Genomic DNA, 16,212 nt, shown 5'->3' on the forward strand with positions numbered 1-16,212 from the left:
TTACCCTGGTATTCTGAGTTCTTCCTTTACCCGACCCTCCAGTGGAGGGGATCCTTGAAATCTATTTGCCCACGCATTAGCATTGCGGAATCCTCTCCTCAGCCGAGTGGAGGGAGCAAATGGAGTGGAGGAGGGACTCAGAATACGGCCCTTAAACAGAAAGCTCAAGAACAGAACTTCACTTTATTTATTGGTGCCGTTTAAAGTGTTGCAGTTACATCAGTTACATCAAGAGCGCCAGATTTGAGATTAGGAGTACGTGGGCATGTACGGCCTGTCAATGTGACTGCTGTCTCTTTTCTCACTTTTCCCTTTGCCTTGGCTTCAGCACCTGCTTTCACCATGAGAAGTTCTCTCAGCGGTGCCAGGCCAGGAAATGAAAGTGGCCCAGCATACGCTGTGTGAATTTTTCATGTGTATTTTAATTGGTGCATGGGCAATAGTTGCAGCATCGTTCCGCCTACCTGCTTCATCTCTATAGCGTGCACCATGCTCAGATTTACGCGCAGGGCCTGTCTAGTTACCGCACATACTCATCTAACGGCCACACTCGTGTAAAAGCCGCGCTTTTGCTTTTTTTTTTTTTTTTTTTTTTGAGAAGGTTGGCAGTTTTATTTGTTGTGGGGTTGGCATTCCGAAGCTTTTCTTGTCAGTTTAAATATTTGGCAAAAAAATGGCAGCCATGTCAAGCTTTGGCTCCTGCAGGTAGCAAAAGCACAGCCTCCAAGGTTTAATGACTGCCTCGGAGACGATGCTGCTACTGGTCTGTATGGTGTCCCAATTTATTACTGCTCGCAGGCGATGTGCTATGAAAACAGCCAAGAATAGCCAAGGCCAGTGCCAGTGCGACCCAATTTGTGCGCTCATTCTTTCTCGTCCGCACATCACATCAATCGCAGAATTGGTGTGGTGCGTAGCGTGTTGATCTTCTTTGTTACCGTGTTATTCTATTGAAAAGTTTGCCACTACCATCGCTTTTGGATGGGGAAATACATGGCTATACCCTCATCTTTAAACAAAGTGATTGACTTTGCCAAAGAAATCAGAAAAAGACTGGCTGGTTAGAAGTTCAAGGTTGATAAGAAATGTTTGTGATGATGGTGCTTCCAAGAAGATGCACTACGAAAAACAAATGTCCAGAGGTGTGCTTTTCGAGGCAAGTGGAGCACATTTCCCAAAACAGAGAATTCACTTCTCCAGTACATGACAGACGTGAAGCAACAGCTATGCAGTTTCAATGGAGGTGCTGCACACAAAGGCGCTCCATATCTACAGAAAAAATGTGCTGCCATCACGCGAGTGTATACAGTACTGCAATTTTCGTTTTTTCTGGCACATGGAGAAAGCTGCTGAATTGAAATTGCTTTTCGAATTTGCTATTATATATTCCTGAACACATTGAGAAAAGATGTGTGAGAAACTGTGGTACACATTAAAAAAAAAATGGGCCCTTTCCATTAAGAGCAATAAGGTAAAACACAGAATGTAACCAGCCAAGCATTGCGCAGAAATTTGAGCAGGCTGCACTTGATACACTTGCAATGGATTGGCAGAACAATGACCCAACGAATGGCTACGTGACAAAGAAAAATGTATGCAACATGTGCCCAGCCACCTGCCCCAGCCACCAGGAGACTAAATTGGAAAATTTGGTCTCCTGGCTCGATACTGCAGACATCGCAGTATCGATGCTTGCATTGCCAAATCCATGGCAAGGGTTAAGCACGAAAATAGATGACAACCATGTTATACGGCCGTGCATGCCCACATCCTACCAGTCTCAAGCCAGGTGCAATCACTAGGTGTCCCCCATGAAGTCCAGGGGCGGTATTATCAAGTCTTATCTGTCTCGAAGTGTCCATGTTGAGCAAACCCTGATTGGCTAAAAGCAAACAAATGGATGTCATGCAACGCAAGCACAGCGAAGCTACTGTGTTGAACCGCGGCTTCCCAGAGCAGACAATTTGGAGCACACGATTTTGGCAGTTCTAATATGAATGTACCAGTCATTGTCTTGTGGTTAGCTCGCCGGAAGAAAAGGAGGGCAAAAATTAATATAGACACATTCGAAATGTCTGCAAAAGCATTCCACCTCTCGAAGAGGACTGTGCAGTGGCTGCGCGACAAGCTGTCAGACTAACTTGGCCGGCGCCAGCGTTGGCTCAGTGTCGAGGACGAAGTGATATTATATGCGCCCTTCATTTCTTCGCTACTGGTGGCTTTTAGTCAGCCGTCGGTAGCGAAGAAATGATACTCCTGTCACAGCCCTCCGTGATACCATGCCGTTGCCATCACGCAGTGAAATAAATGATCGTCTGTGAGCTTCGTAGATGTTGAGCAGCCCATCAAAATTACACAAGCACTCGGCATGAAATTTATAAACTTTTCTTGGTACTTGACAAATACATGTACCAGCTTAACGTTCGTAGCCTTGATGCGAAGCAGACACGTGGTTAAGAAACGAAAACCCGGACCACTCGCACATTTTTTCACTTGGAGAGTACCATAGAAAAAACGTCAACGCCGTAACGAACCATTTGAGGCTCTAGGAAAAGCCCATGTCAGCATGCAGCAAGTGCGTTGATGCCCAAAGAAGTAACAGAGCGTCGTTGTCACGGACATAAAGGTCGTGGTCGAGGTGTACAAAAACTGAGCAGTCATAGCATCGCTTACACTTTGCTGTCACACAAAACAGCTGCCATCTTTCGACATTTGTCCCCTCGTGGTGTCAACTTCATCACAGAAAAATCTTATCATGTTTAGATTTTCAAAATACGTTCAAATAAACACACAAAAGATAGTTTAAAATAGATTCAGTTGTCTAAAATGTGTTTGCATTAAAGTTCGCAGAAGTCAACCCAAAGCCTGCCTACAATTGGAAGTATGTGACAATAAAATGGACACGGATCGACCCTTTTCAAAATGGACAAACTCAGAATACCGCCCCAAAGCAAGCAGCTGGAGTGCTACAGACAAGCATCTTGCCCTCCATACACACGGTAAGGGTGAGTCGGGCATACACTCAATGCTTCATGGAAGGGGCTGCTTGTAATTAGAAGAAAACGTCGTCTATGGGACGCTCCTATGACGGTGCGAGCACACAATGCAAAGTGCAATAGAAGCAACCATATGTACAGCGCCGTATGGTGTAATAGAACAATCTCATGGAATGATAAGTTTTGAGACTGAAACAAAAGCCACATCTTGTTGCATTGCTGCATTCCACAGGCTTGGCTTATATTTTTTTAGACTAATTTCTGCTTGCTGATTCTCAAAAGTGACCCTGTAAAAGGCTGCCAAATTCTATGAATGTGCGTATGTATCCTGCATTGACATTTACTAAGTGATTTTCGACCATCTTTGGTGCCAGTGGAGAAAAAGGTCCGCAGTGGTGATTTTTCACTCCCTGTCACTGTCGTCTGCTGGCTTATTTTAGAAAAACAGCTGCCACGAGGCTGAAGTAGGGTCATTCCTGCTTCGTACTGCAAGCAACACTTTTTGAAAACTGTGCAGGCACTAGGTGTGACAGTGTCCACGGTATAGTGAACTACAAATACCGTAATGTTCCGAAATAATGCCCTGTATCCCCACCCATCTTTTTAGGGGTGAAATAAAATAATTTCAACATGAAAAATCAGCCATCCTTTAAAAATCATGCTTCGATGCCTTCGAGAAAAGTTCCAATTGTGACAAAGTCTGATGGCCCTATCAAGGGATACCTTTGATGACTCCCCCTGCGAATACACAGATTTATTTTGGAGCATATAACCAGCATTATTAATTGATCAATCTTAGGAGTAAATTTGGGTGAGGATGCATAATGGGACGCTACCCGGCGTTCGATTTTCTCATGTGTTCCTATGGGGCTTCCGGTCCAAACACAGTCCTCTGACTGCCCACGGACGGTCCAGGACTGGCAAATCAAGGATGCCCAATATGAGAGCTGTGCCCAAAATGCAGTCATTGCTTCGTTGCATCACGACGCATGAGCTATCACCAGGGGTAATCGCAATTATCCTCTGTATTTGAGCTGGCTTACTGTCAAAAGCAAAAATAAAATTGCTTTAATGTTGATTCTTGAACCCATACCATTCTATCGCAAGAGCACTTGTCCTGAAGGTCAGATGCAGTGGTCCACATCGAAGAGGATTAGATAGCAGAAGCTGCTGCTGGCTTCTCCTAGCAGCTACATGGAAGTAATCAGCTCAGTAGGTGTACCTTACCATACAGCAATAGGGTCTTCTGGCTGCGTTTTCTCCAGTAATGTGCAAGTAAAAAAAATGTTTATCCGCTGGTCTGTTGTTCGTTATCATAATAAACACGGCGTTATAGTAATATTGAAAGGTTGCATTACCATACCTGCCAACCTGGGGCCCTCAAAAATTGGGAGATTGGCCGCAGCGGGGGTTCAGCATACGTGATTGGTCTAGCCTACGAGATCAGCCTTGATTTTAAGGCCACAATGATGCTGCAAGCCCACCAGGAGGAAGGAGGAGGAATCAACTTTATTTAGGCGAGCCTTAGGTGCTGATGTCTGGGCACCCGCCTGGTGGGGGGTTTCCTCCAGTCCGGGATACCCTGGCCTGTGCTGGCCACCCGGGCCTCTCCACCAGGCTACGCTAATTCAAAATAACATTTACAACTGGGAGAAACAGGGTGCACTGGCAACTTCCCAGCTAGTTCACCTGCTGATGATTCTGCAGTGACTTCACTGTAGCAGACTTTCTTTTCTTCAAAAACTTGTCAGAGTACGACTGCTCATAGCACAGCCCAGAATGGTGAGGAGAATGCTCTGCAGAGTTGCGTTGCACATTGATGACCTGAACTCGGTCAGATTCTTTTTGATGGTGCTGAAAATGTGCTCGCACGGCACATTCCTATGGGATGTAACTAACAAATCAAGCATCACCTTTGCAACTCCTCAAACATGAACTTTCCATATGCACTGTTGATGTTGCCAACTGCAGCGTATTGCAAATGGCACCTCTCCCCCTTCAAAATACTTTCCGGGAGACTGTAGGCTTGCATTTCTGAAAAATGAACTTGCAGTGTGTCTGTAGCATGCTCCCTTGATTCAGCTGTCTTGGAGCAACAGATGCGGAAACTTGTCAACAAAAAAACAAAGACTGGAAAAGGACACAAGTCCAGCCTGGGCACTTCTGCAGGCATTTCCAAGTAAAAATGTGAGCCTGATGTAATCGCAGGCTACACTAAAGTAATCCCCAACCGCAGAAAACAACTGCTACTTTTCAGGTGAACTCAGATTCTCAACAACAGATGATGTTCAGCTTCCAATTATGATGTTATTGTCACCATTCTGGTTCTTGATGCCCTGGTAGAGCACATCCATTTGTGAAGCAGCAGTCTTTATGACAGTTGGCAGAACAAATCTTGCTAAAAGCTCTTTGGGCAACTGTAACAAAATGGAGTGCCAGGGGTGGAGCAGGGTACCGTATTTACACGATTGTAAGTCGACTCGAATGTAGGTCGACCCCAAAAAATTGCATCTCGAAAAAAAAAAAAAAAAAAAAGCGCCGCTTAGAAGATTGCATCACAAAGAGAAGCGCTCCCATAAACCTACACGGCGGCTCTACCATCAATGATCAATGCTCCCACAAGAGCTGTGTGCTTCGGTATGCGCGGCAGATGTTAAAAAAGAAAAGCTTTTGTATAAGCACCCCGAATAACCATGCACTGTGGGTTGAGCGGGAAGAACACATTCGCTGCGAGATGACAACCATCGAAGCAACCGGTAGCGGCCACTGCCGCGCAATACCAAAACAAACAACATGGCAGCTGACAGAAGCGGCCGCGCGATGTACTTTTGAGCGACTAACTTCCCACCATCGTGTTCGGAAGTGTACTGAACAATGTGATATGATTTGGGCTACGTTAGCGCCGCCCATTGAATCAAGGGATTTGCTAATACTCACTTTGTTAATTAGAGACAAATAAAACGCTTCTTGACGCGTTTTTGCGCACGGTTCGTGCGTGTTGGCATTGCGCGGGCGACTTTTGCTTCAACTGATTTCAAGCGTTTTAAGTTCTACCTCCGTATGACGCGTGACGAGCACGGTAGTGGGAGAAGCCTGACGACTTGCCCCAATGGGGAGGCACGCTCTTCATGGCGGCAGTTTGAAAGCGCCTAGGACAGCCGGCTGGCGCCGCTGGAGATGTTTAGGCTTTCCACGGTGGCGGATATTTGATTAGCGCTTTCCCTAGCGGCGCGGATGATGCTTTATAGGGTCGTTTTCAACCACATTACCAGCTCCTTTCCTGCAAACGTCTTCGTTTGTACCTTCAGTGATATCTTAAAGAGCGGTTAGAAGCGGTCGCTGGAGTTTCGCGCACCTTTTCGCGGCTGGTGACGCCACCATGTTGCCGCCGCCGATCGCGTAGCGCGCAGCATGCGGGTGGTATTCGCGGCAGCGTCAGCGCGGCACATTTTCGCGAGCAGAAAACACCCCATGCGGTTGACACTTTAGACCATAACCATGGGAACGAGGGTGCAAAGCTGTCCCCACCTCGTAGTACCCCCCATTTCTCGTTTCTCTTGCCGTTACTAGCGGCAGACGCTTCGATTTCGATTCTAAGTCGACCCCCTAACATTGGATTGTCAAATTTGAAAAAAAAGGGTCGACCTACAATCGTGTAAATACGGTACATGGGTTTGGAGCAGTCCTGGGAGCAGCCAAAAATACATCTCGAAGCAGGCTTGGAGCAACCAAAAAAAGGCTTTTGGAGCAGGTTTGGAGCAGCCAGAAACGCCATTTGGAGCAGATGTAACACTATTTCACATGATTATGGTGCCTACTCCGAACCAGTAACGCATTTTTTGCACTATATCAGGTGGTTTACAACATGCGAAGTCATCTACTTTCACCCCATCGAGCGCGCCGCGTTATCACCATTCAAAGTTCAAATCTCATGCACAGAGTCGAAAGGGATCAGATAACAGTCCTTGCTATGTGTCAACGGCAGTCATAAAACGGACTCACGGCAGCATTGCGTAGAACAAGGTGTTTGCTTGCATTTTTTCTATAAAACAGCAGTTTTAGTGCAAGTGAAGTTGAAAATAGCTTTGTCTACACTGGTCACAGAGTTGCAAGTGTCGACGAACATACGGCATAGACTACTTAACTCTTTCGTGACCGCGGGCAAATTGACTAATTTCCAGGGGTTCATGAAAACTTTTTTTCTGCTAAAAAAATGGTTAGGCAATAATTACAGGAACACAAAATGCACATTATTTAACGGCCTTTCCAATAACACCAGTTTTTAAATGTTTTCATATATCATAGTTGCGGAAAAAAATATCAAAACGAATTTTTTGTCAAGTTTTCAAAAAAAAATGATAAGAAAAAAGTTGTGTATAACAACCCACCGGTAGTAGAAAAAAATTAGAATACTATACATTTTGTAGGGCGGTTTGACATCATCAGAGGCATAAATTTGCCTCCACGTAACGTAAAAACATCTTGTCAATGACTGACTTTGCATTTACAGCCAGCACAATATTTGGAACAAGCACGCGATGTGGAAAAACATGCATGAAGTTGAAAATGGAACTCCGTGGTTGATGCTTGTTGACGTTTACGGTCAGTTATCGCTCAAAACATAAAGTTGAACTTTATTATCATATTCTGACTCGCAATCGTAGCCTTGCTTGCAGGAATGAGGTGCGATGTGCTAGAATCGTGCCCTGCAAACTTTGGCAGAGTAGCTGCTGCGCGATAAAAAAGATCAGCACAACGAGCCTCCTCCATTGCAGTGCCACCTAACTTTTTCTGAAATGAAACAGTACAGACACTTATTGGATACTCCATTCGAAGAGACAGTTCAACTAAGCAGAAACACTAGACCCCCGGAGATACCCTCGTATGGAAACGAAACTGGCAGGCGAACAGCTGGCAGTATGTAAGGCCAGTTTGAAGCGCTCTCCTCGTCGGAACAGGTATCTGGCAACTGGGTGTTATCTTTTGCCTTGCATCTGAAGTTCTTACCACAGAAATCGGGTTAGGGTTGGGTGAAATCAGGAGCGGCATGCTTTATTCGAGGATCAGTCGCGGACGCTCAAGGCGCCATAGCAGGTAGCCTTAAGTTGAGTAACTGCATAGTAGCGTTAAATATGAATTTTGCGATGCAAGAACGACACCGAAACTGTTGTAAACTGCTCGCAAATGGTCCTGGGGTAAGTAGAACTACCACACAATTTAGAACAACGTGCGCAAAGGCAATAAAACTGCCTAAAATTATAAAGTAGCTTTGCAAACAGGCACTGCTTGACATTTTCAGCCGATTTCTGGGATTATCACTGTCAAAGTGACTACCTGACAATTAAAAATAGTTTGCTGGTTCACCATTCATGCCCTGATAACAAAAACCAAACGCTGATGCAGAGTAATTACGAGTGGTACGCACTCTTCTTTGGTAGCAATGACGCGCGATGACCACGCCCCTTTCCCACACCCAAGTGATTCAAAAGCGTGTCAAAAATCACGCTTTTTGTTGCAAAAATGAAAACAAAACTGATTTTGAAATACCATTTCCTGATCTAACTCCAAACAGCTTTGCTTTTTCGAGCAACGCCTGGAACGCTATGAAAAGGCGCTCCCAAAGTATCGTTCAAGTTGAACGATTTTGAATAGGCACGGTCACGAAAGAGTTAACTAGAGCATGTTAGTGTTGGCTCATTAGTGTTGGCTGGGGCCTAGCAGCCATGCAGCAACAAAAAAATGCGGGCAACAAAGCTAGGATCGTCAAAAATGGGCAACTAAATTGATGTTCACCTCCAATAAGCTACAACCTTTCAAGTGAATATTATTCTGTTTGCGATGAGACACAAAAACATTTTACTTCTGGTCATTTTCCGTTGATTATGGAGCAGTGGCCGACACCGGCAAACAAAACCATGAAAATGCGACATAAAGAAACACAAACAGAAGGTGGAGAAGGAGTTCCCTCAGACTGAACCTTGGTCTTCTTTGCTGATGCAGCTTGTCTTCCCACAGCTGCTTTCGCTTGGTGCTTTGGCTGGATTCGCACCCTCGTCTGCTGTAGCTGCATGTGCCTCCGGAATCTGATACAGCGCGAGGAAGCTTGTCCCCTGCTTGTCTTTATCTTTTGTTTAATTTAGCAAGAAACTAACCAGTGGCTGCCCCTGTTTCAGCATTCTATTCAAACACTTGCCTAGGGACAACCGCTGCGTCAGTACATGTTTCAATATCTTATGTGTTTCGCCACTATGCATTTCTTGAAATTTGCCCACTCTGTATTTGCGCTTCGCGCTCTTCCCTAGGTAAAGGAAAATGTCAACGAGGATTTTATCAAACTTGGCAGGTAAGCGGGCGGCTGCTTTTTCAGCCGCGAGATTTATGAGGTGCCACAGGCAGCCAACTACGATCAGATCTTCTTGCGCTTCTGTTCTTTCCCAGCATAACATTTGCATTATCCGCGCTAAATGCGATGCGATTCGACGCAGGAACATCAAGTGAATGCAAAGCGTCCAGCATGGGGTTGCCAATTTTTCAGCTGGTGGCTTCTCCTTGAAGTGCTGGCATACACAACAACCCGTTCGCAACCCGCACGCATTCTTCCACGTAATAGGTTGCCACTATATGGTAGAGCTGCAATGAGGCATCACAGCAGCCATCAACTGCAAGGGCGAAAGCGCGTCGTTTTAGGCTCTCCACCATTGCACCTTACGCCTCTGTGGCCATTCCTCCGACAATGGCACCTGCCCTGGTTCTGCCGCAGCCGCAGCACTACACATCTTCACCCTTCGGGAACATCTTGCATGGAAGTGGCCCAACGTGATCAGAGGCAAATTCTGTCCACGAGGAATCCGGTGAAGAGGCACTCGGCACGCACAACACAATACCCTCATTGCTGTTGACAAAGAAATTTTCCACGGTCCCCTGCTTCTCAGTGGCGCGAACAAAGTTCCAGTGCTTGGTCACTGCCAAATGAAGCTTTATATCACTTTTCCCGCCTTGCGCCACACTCACATCGCATGCACAAGTTGTGTAAAATTCAAAGTGCAAGCCTTTCCGATATGGAACAAAACATAGAAATTTTGTTGTATAGGACATGTACTGCTCATAATTCTTAGGCTTTGACAATGCCATGTTGTCAACAGAGCTATCAAAAAAAGCCTACACGGTCGCTGAACTCATATGGCGATTATGATGCTGCGGTGCAGCTTGATGTGTTTTCTTTCTTTTTCGCAGCACGGTTGGGGCACTCTTTCAAGAGATTTACGACCGTTCCCGTACAATTAGGAGGATAGATAGAAAAATCGGAGTTGGCAGGTATGTATTACACAGCCAATAATGTGAATAACACTCGCGGATATTTTGGTTTTTATTTCCTCTGGGCATAAAATGAGACTACAGGTTGCATGCCAGAGCGGACCATACTATGTACAGCTAGTATGTCAAATGTGGTCACTTTTTTGCAGCTTCTGTAACTTGACCGTAAAAAGTTCTCGCATTCTGTATTTTTTACTGCTCTGTCAGTAATTTGGGTGGATATTCTCTCCAAACCTTACAATAGTACGTGTTTCCTCAGCAAGCTCATGAATTGATCTAGACTGCCATGCTTCTTGTCTTCAGTGTTTCTTAAAGCGGTGCTTGTCTATTCCATATACTGTGGTGACTGCATACTGCTTTTAGCTTTCACTACATGCTACTAAAGAAAACGCCCGTGTGTTTCGAGATTTTGGAGCACATTAAAGATCCCAAGGTGGTCAAAATTTATCTGGAGCCCTGCACTACGGCGTGCCTCATCACCTGTGTAGCGTTGGCACGTTAAACCTCACAATCAATCAATCACATATTACTAAAGAATGAAAATTGATCATTACTGAAGTAGTCCTCAGACTAGTAAAGATGGTTATGTAGCATTTTCCGTCCTTTACAAGGACCAGGAGGCAGTGACGTCAACAGAAAACGAACTGATCAAGATCAGACGTAACACTGCGCATACGGGCGGGACAGAGAAAAGAAGCCAGGACGAGCCCAGTCCTGTCTCAGCGCAGTCCAAGATTGGCATCACCACAATGTTACAGCCTAGTAGGGTGAATGTAAAGGTTTTGTACTGGGGTTTAATGCAATAAAGTCCACGTGATGGACAAATGTCTCCCAGCTGGTGATACCACAGCATGTTCACCTGCACTGTGTCAAACATAGCACACAGGTTTTGTGTAACACAAGGATTCCACAAGAGCCACTCTCGGGTTTTGCAACCACCAGGAATGATAACATTCCTCTCCGCTTATTTCCTACATGCGACATGCGTATCAAGCGCAGAGTAGACAAGTACACTGCGCACCCAGAGAATAGAAAATGTTACGCATCCTCCATTAGTGCGCGTATCAAAAGAAATGTCACGCACGCGAGTACATTTTGCGCCGCTGTACTACAGCGAATTCCTCGGACGAGTGAGGGCGCAGATGCTCTTCTTCTCCAGCGACACAGCGCGCAGTGATACTCCAGAAGGACGCCAAAACCGAGCGAGTGAAGCGGGATCGGGTAGAGCGCGAGCGACAGTGGCGGTAGCGTATGCCTGCAAAGATTGGTGCCACCCAAAGAGTGCAATGTTGGCCTTTCCAACTTGTACCCCGTTCCTGCCGGGCCCTCCCCTTCCCTCAATTGACCCGCAGATGTCCCATTCAAGGGGCCAAGAGAGTGCCAACAGTAGCTGGGCCCAACGCAACCGACGTTAAAACAACAGAGTGAGTGAAGTAGTACTGCCTTGGCCGAAAGTTTCCAAGCCTGTTTGGTGCACAAGCATGGCACTGTGAATTCAAATCGAAAAACTTTAAACGAGGAATCCTGCCTGCCACTTGCTTGGATTTTAAGAAAGCCCATGGTGGATTGCTCAAAAGGATGAGTTTTCTACTTTAGGTGAAAGTTCAAGGCTTTGAGACCTTCAGCAAAAGCAATATATAAGGCAGTAAGAAAGAAGAGGTATTAAGTAGGGGTGTGCGAATATTCGAAACTTCGAATATTCGATTCGAATTTTTTGGTATTCGATTCGATTCGAACGACACTTTTATTGTTCGAAATATTCGAACCACCTAAAACTAAAAAAAAAAAAAAAATTCAGAGCGTGTTTGTATCGGTGTTTATTTACAGTGGACTCTCGATGATACGATTCTGGGGGTGCGAATTTCGGGATGATACGAATTTCCGAAAAGTCCCGGCGAAATTGCATCGTTTGCAATGGGAAAAATTTCGGCTGTTACAAACGGACCTGCGCGGCCCGGCGGAAGATACGAATGAGCCGGCGAGGCACCCGACTGCCGAACGAGCAAGTGACGGCTCTCGCTCCCCTACTTGTCACTCTTTCTCCAGAAACGGCCGGGCTGTTGTTTTCTGCTCGCGAAAACGCTCTGCGCTCAGCGCACGCCCAACGCGCTGACACCGCCGCGGAACCACCCCCACGCTGCGCGCGGCGCGGCCGGCGGCGTCAACATGGCGTCGGCTCCAGCCGCGAAGTGGCGCGGGCGCTCGAGCGACCGCTTCTAACCGCTCTTTAAAATACGGCTCAAGGGAGACACGAAGTTGCTTGTGCGGTAAAGGAGCTCATAATGCATGCGAAAACGGTACTATAAAACATCATCCGTGCCGCTAGTAAAAGCGCCCATAAAATATTTGCTGGGGTGCTAAGCCTAACCATCTCTGGCGGAGCCAAGCCGGCTGTCTCGATCTCATCGCAAGTAGTCAGGCTCCTCCATTCTGCCGCGCGCGTCGTGCGTCATTTTCTGACCGAGGTAGGCGCCAGCGCGGGCGCGAAATCGTCGATGTGGGCGTGAAAATACAGCGCTCGCAGAGCCGAGGCGAGCGAATCGCGTGCAAAAACGCACCATGCGGTTCACGCTTGGCACGGGGGTTAAAAAAAGCAGAAAAAATCACGAATTTCTTCACGCGAAAGTAGGAAAAGAAATAAACGAAAACTTTTTTCAGCGCTAAATTTTTTGGTCTGTTGGTTCATACGAATTTCGGATGATACGAATATTTTTCGCAGTCCCGCGAGATTAGTATCATCAAGATTTTACTGTATCAGCGCGCGGCAATGTGCACGGGCTCGGGCATGCCAGCCAGTAGTGTCTCAAGTGAGCGGCTGTTTTCGGTATCTGGTAAAGTGGTACGAGCAGGAGGTTGTCACTGCACCCCGAACATGTCGAGCAGTTAACCTTTCTCCATGTTAACATTTAAGTGAGTGCAGACCTTAACCTGTTGAGTGCAATGGTATTGTGTAACTCCTAATTTTACTGTTGTGCAATAAAGTTGCAGTTTTTGTCTCTAGATGGTGAAAACATTAATTTTGCAAAAAACAATAAGTATTCGTATTCGAAAAATATTCGAAAAATATTCGATTCGATTCGAACTTTGTTTTTATTATTCGAATTCGCTTCGAAATTAAAAAATTGATATTCGCACACCCCTAGTATTAAGTATTACGGTGTGCGAATATTTCAAACTTTTGGGTGTCAAAGCGAATACTACGATACACGATTTGGGATCGAATCAAGTTGCAGCACTTAAAAACAATACTACCAAAGCCCTTCGAAATTTGGAAACACGAACAGATACCAACATAGATCAACCATTTGAATATTTTATGAGGTATTCCGTAAAAAAGGGCTGTATGCTTCATTTCCGACTGAGAATGGTCTTTGTCAGTAATTAGGAAGGTGGGAAATTGTGCAATCTGTATCACGTATGCCTGGTGCAGGCGGAAACTATCGGGAGGCGTTTTCATAATTGCATTCAAAAAGGCGCAGATACTATAATAATAGTTCTCAACTTTTATGATGATATCCCCATTACATGTCGTAAGGTTATCATTTAATCCCAGCACAAAAACATGCTCTAAATGGTCCCTAAAAATTCTCGTTTAATGCCATTTCACGAACGAATGGGGGTGGAAGCGACGGTGCCGCATCACTTGTTTTAAAATCCATTACTGGAAACTCAGCACAGATATAGAATTGTGCTGGTGGTCGCATAAGATGAACTCTGTTAACAAATATGACTAACTAAAGTAAGAATTAGGGCCATTTTCCAGGACTGTATCTGGGGTTCTATGCCTTTCACTGTGATGCAAGCACAACTTCGTAACACCTGCAATTTAGCCCAACGTACGGAGAAGTTTCAGAATTCACATCGTGCTGAAATTTCCACCAGCTATGATTGTATCACCAAGGTTGTACTACTCCGACATTCGGTTTCGATTTCACTTCCCTAATAGCTGCATTTTTTTTATGCCTTTATGGTGTGGTCCTAGTGAAGTAGACTTGATGTAATTATTCAGAGGAACAGGCTTTTGTAAGCATCACAGAGCAGGATGAAGCTTCTGGTACAGTTTGGCGTAAATGATGCAGCAGTTCCAATTAGCTCCAATTAGCACTCACTCAAATCAGGCTATGAACTCTGAACTTGCAACAGTGCTTCAAGGACTGCAGCATTGAAGTGCAGGCTTGGCGAATTCCAAAGGCAATTCATATAAAGCAAAGAAAGGCAATGTCACCCAACTTGAGTGCATAATGCAACATACTTTCCCATGTACACTTATTGAGAACGCCTCTGTGTTTTGAAATGTGGTCAGTTCTACTTAACATTGTTTCACACAACTTACACTGATCACTTCAATCTGTATGCTCAGGGACCTCTAAACTTGCTTACTGTTTGGTTTTGCACCATCGGAGCTTAAAACCATGTGCAGGAGAACACAGTGCGCACATACTTTGTGTGCACTGTGTAGTGCAGAGGGCAATTGGAAAAGTCAATCGTTTTTTAACCAAGCTTTTCCAAGCTTGCCTTCCAAGCTTTTTTTCTGGTTGAGGAGAACACAAATACCAATTAACTTATTTTCATTTCTCATAGTTTCAGCACCAATAAGAAGATCATGCACCTGAACTTGAAGGTTTCAGAGTGTGCCTTTCCAATGATAACAGCAAGGGCAACCGCAGTAATTTCAGGTATGTGTGTATTATAATCAGGTTAATTAAATGATAGTGACTTTCTTGGTAGTGAAACACACAGTTGCAGTATGGACTCAGGGTAGCATTTCGGCTGGCCCGCCATTTTTTCGCGGGGCTACCATGGTTGCCAGACCAGGACTGCCCTCTGTTGATTAGCTCGCATCATCCGTAAAGGCCGCGGATCTGTCAGCCCACTCTGGTAACAAACCCCTGCGCGCCCGAGCCCCCCCCCCCCCCTTTTTTTTTCTCCTTTTCCATGGTTGCCAGACCAGACCCCTTTAAGGACTGCCTTTACGGGCCCCATACGTTTGTAGTACCTCCCGTGGGAACGAAGCGAAAAAAAAAAAAAAAAAAAAAAAAAAAAAAAAAACGGGCTCGAGCCCGAGCGCGCAGGGGTTTGTAACCAGAGCGGGCTGACAGATCCGCGGCCTTTACGGATGATGCGAGCTAATCAACAGAGGGCAGTCCTGGTCTGGCAACCATGGTAACCCCGCAAAAAATGGTGGGAAAATTTGCGGGTACGCCAGCCGAAATGCTACCGGACTCAGTATCCCGCGTTTCTCAACATCTCACAACTGTAGCTATCAAAGCCACTGCACAGTGTGACCTGGCCACACTAGCAGCCGTGCGGAAAAGTTTCTTCCTCTTTCATTTTTTTTTTTTGTTCAATTAAACGTCGACCGGGCACAGTTGACCAAATGCTTCCCTATGAAGCTACCGTGAACCACACTGCCACTTCCACAAGAGATTATGCAAACTGCCAGTTCATAAGCACAGATTGTGCTAAGCAGCAAGAAAGCAATTCCAGGAGCTGTTGCATGCGGTATTAGAGGGTCAGCCAAAAAACAATATGATCAAGTGACAATGAAGTCCCTCAAAGTCATAATGCAAGCGGAAGAAGATGTATACCAACCTTGCGAGAGTGGTGCACGTTGATATTTCTGAAATACATGAACTGCACCAGTGCTGGTACTCTGTAATTAATAATGATCCCTACAGGCGTTACTTCACAATTTCTTTTAGGCGGTGCTGAAGGATCATCTGTACAGCGGTGAAACTCGGGCATACACATTCGGTTTTCTGAGGATCAGGCTCAACAGTAATACACAGCACACGTGTAGGCATGAGACACATGATGCGCAGGACAACATGCATTGCTGCAACCACAAAAATAAACGCCACTGCACAACGACACCCCCGAGAGCCCAGAAGGCAGAGGGTGG

At 45.6% G+C, this 16,212-nt stretch overlaps 1 protein-coding gene and 1 long non-coding RNA gene across 2 annotated transcripts in view; one reads left to right on the top strand and one right to left on the bottom strand.

Annotated features, from left to right (window-relative positions):
• The window catches only part of Spn (protein phosphatase 1 regulatory subunit spinophilin), a 78,453-nt gene that overhangs the window by 19,917 nt on the left and 42,324 nt on the right, over window positions 1–16,212 (bottom strand).
• LOC144155824 (uncharacterized) lies at window positions 512–16,194 on the top strand. Its single transcript, XR_013319648.1, has 4 exons — window positions 512–2,999; window positions 10,230–10,310; window positions 14,892–14,986; window positions 16,013–16,194. It is a non-coding gene; the product is annotated as an uncharacterized LOC144155824 (long non-coding RNA).

Source organism: Haemaphysalis longicornis, unplaced genomic scaffold (assembly GCF_048455015.1).
Source record: "Haemaphysalis longicornis isolate Haplotype H1 unplaced genomic scaffold, Haemaphysalis longicornis Haplotype H1 scaffold_1, whole genome shotgun sequence".
NCBI lineage: Eukaryota > Metazoa > Arthropoda > Arachnida > Ixodida > Ixodidae > Haemaphysalis > Haemaphysalis longicornis.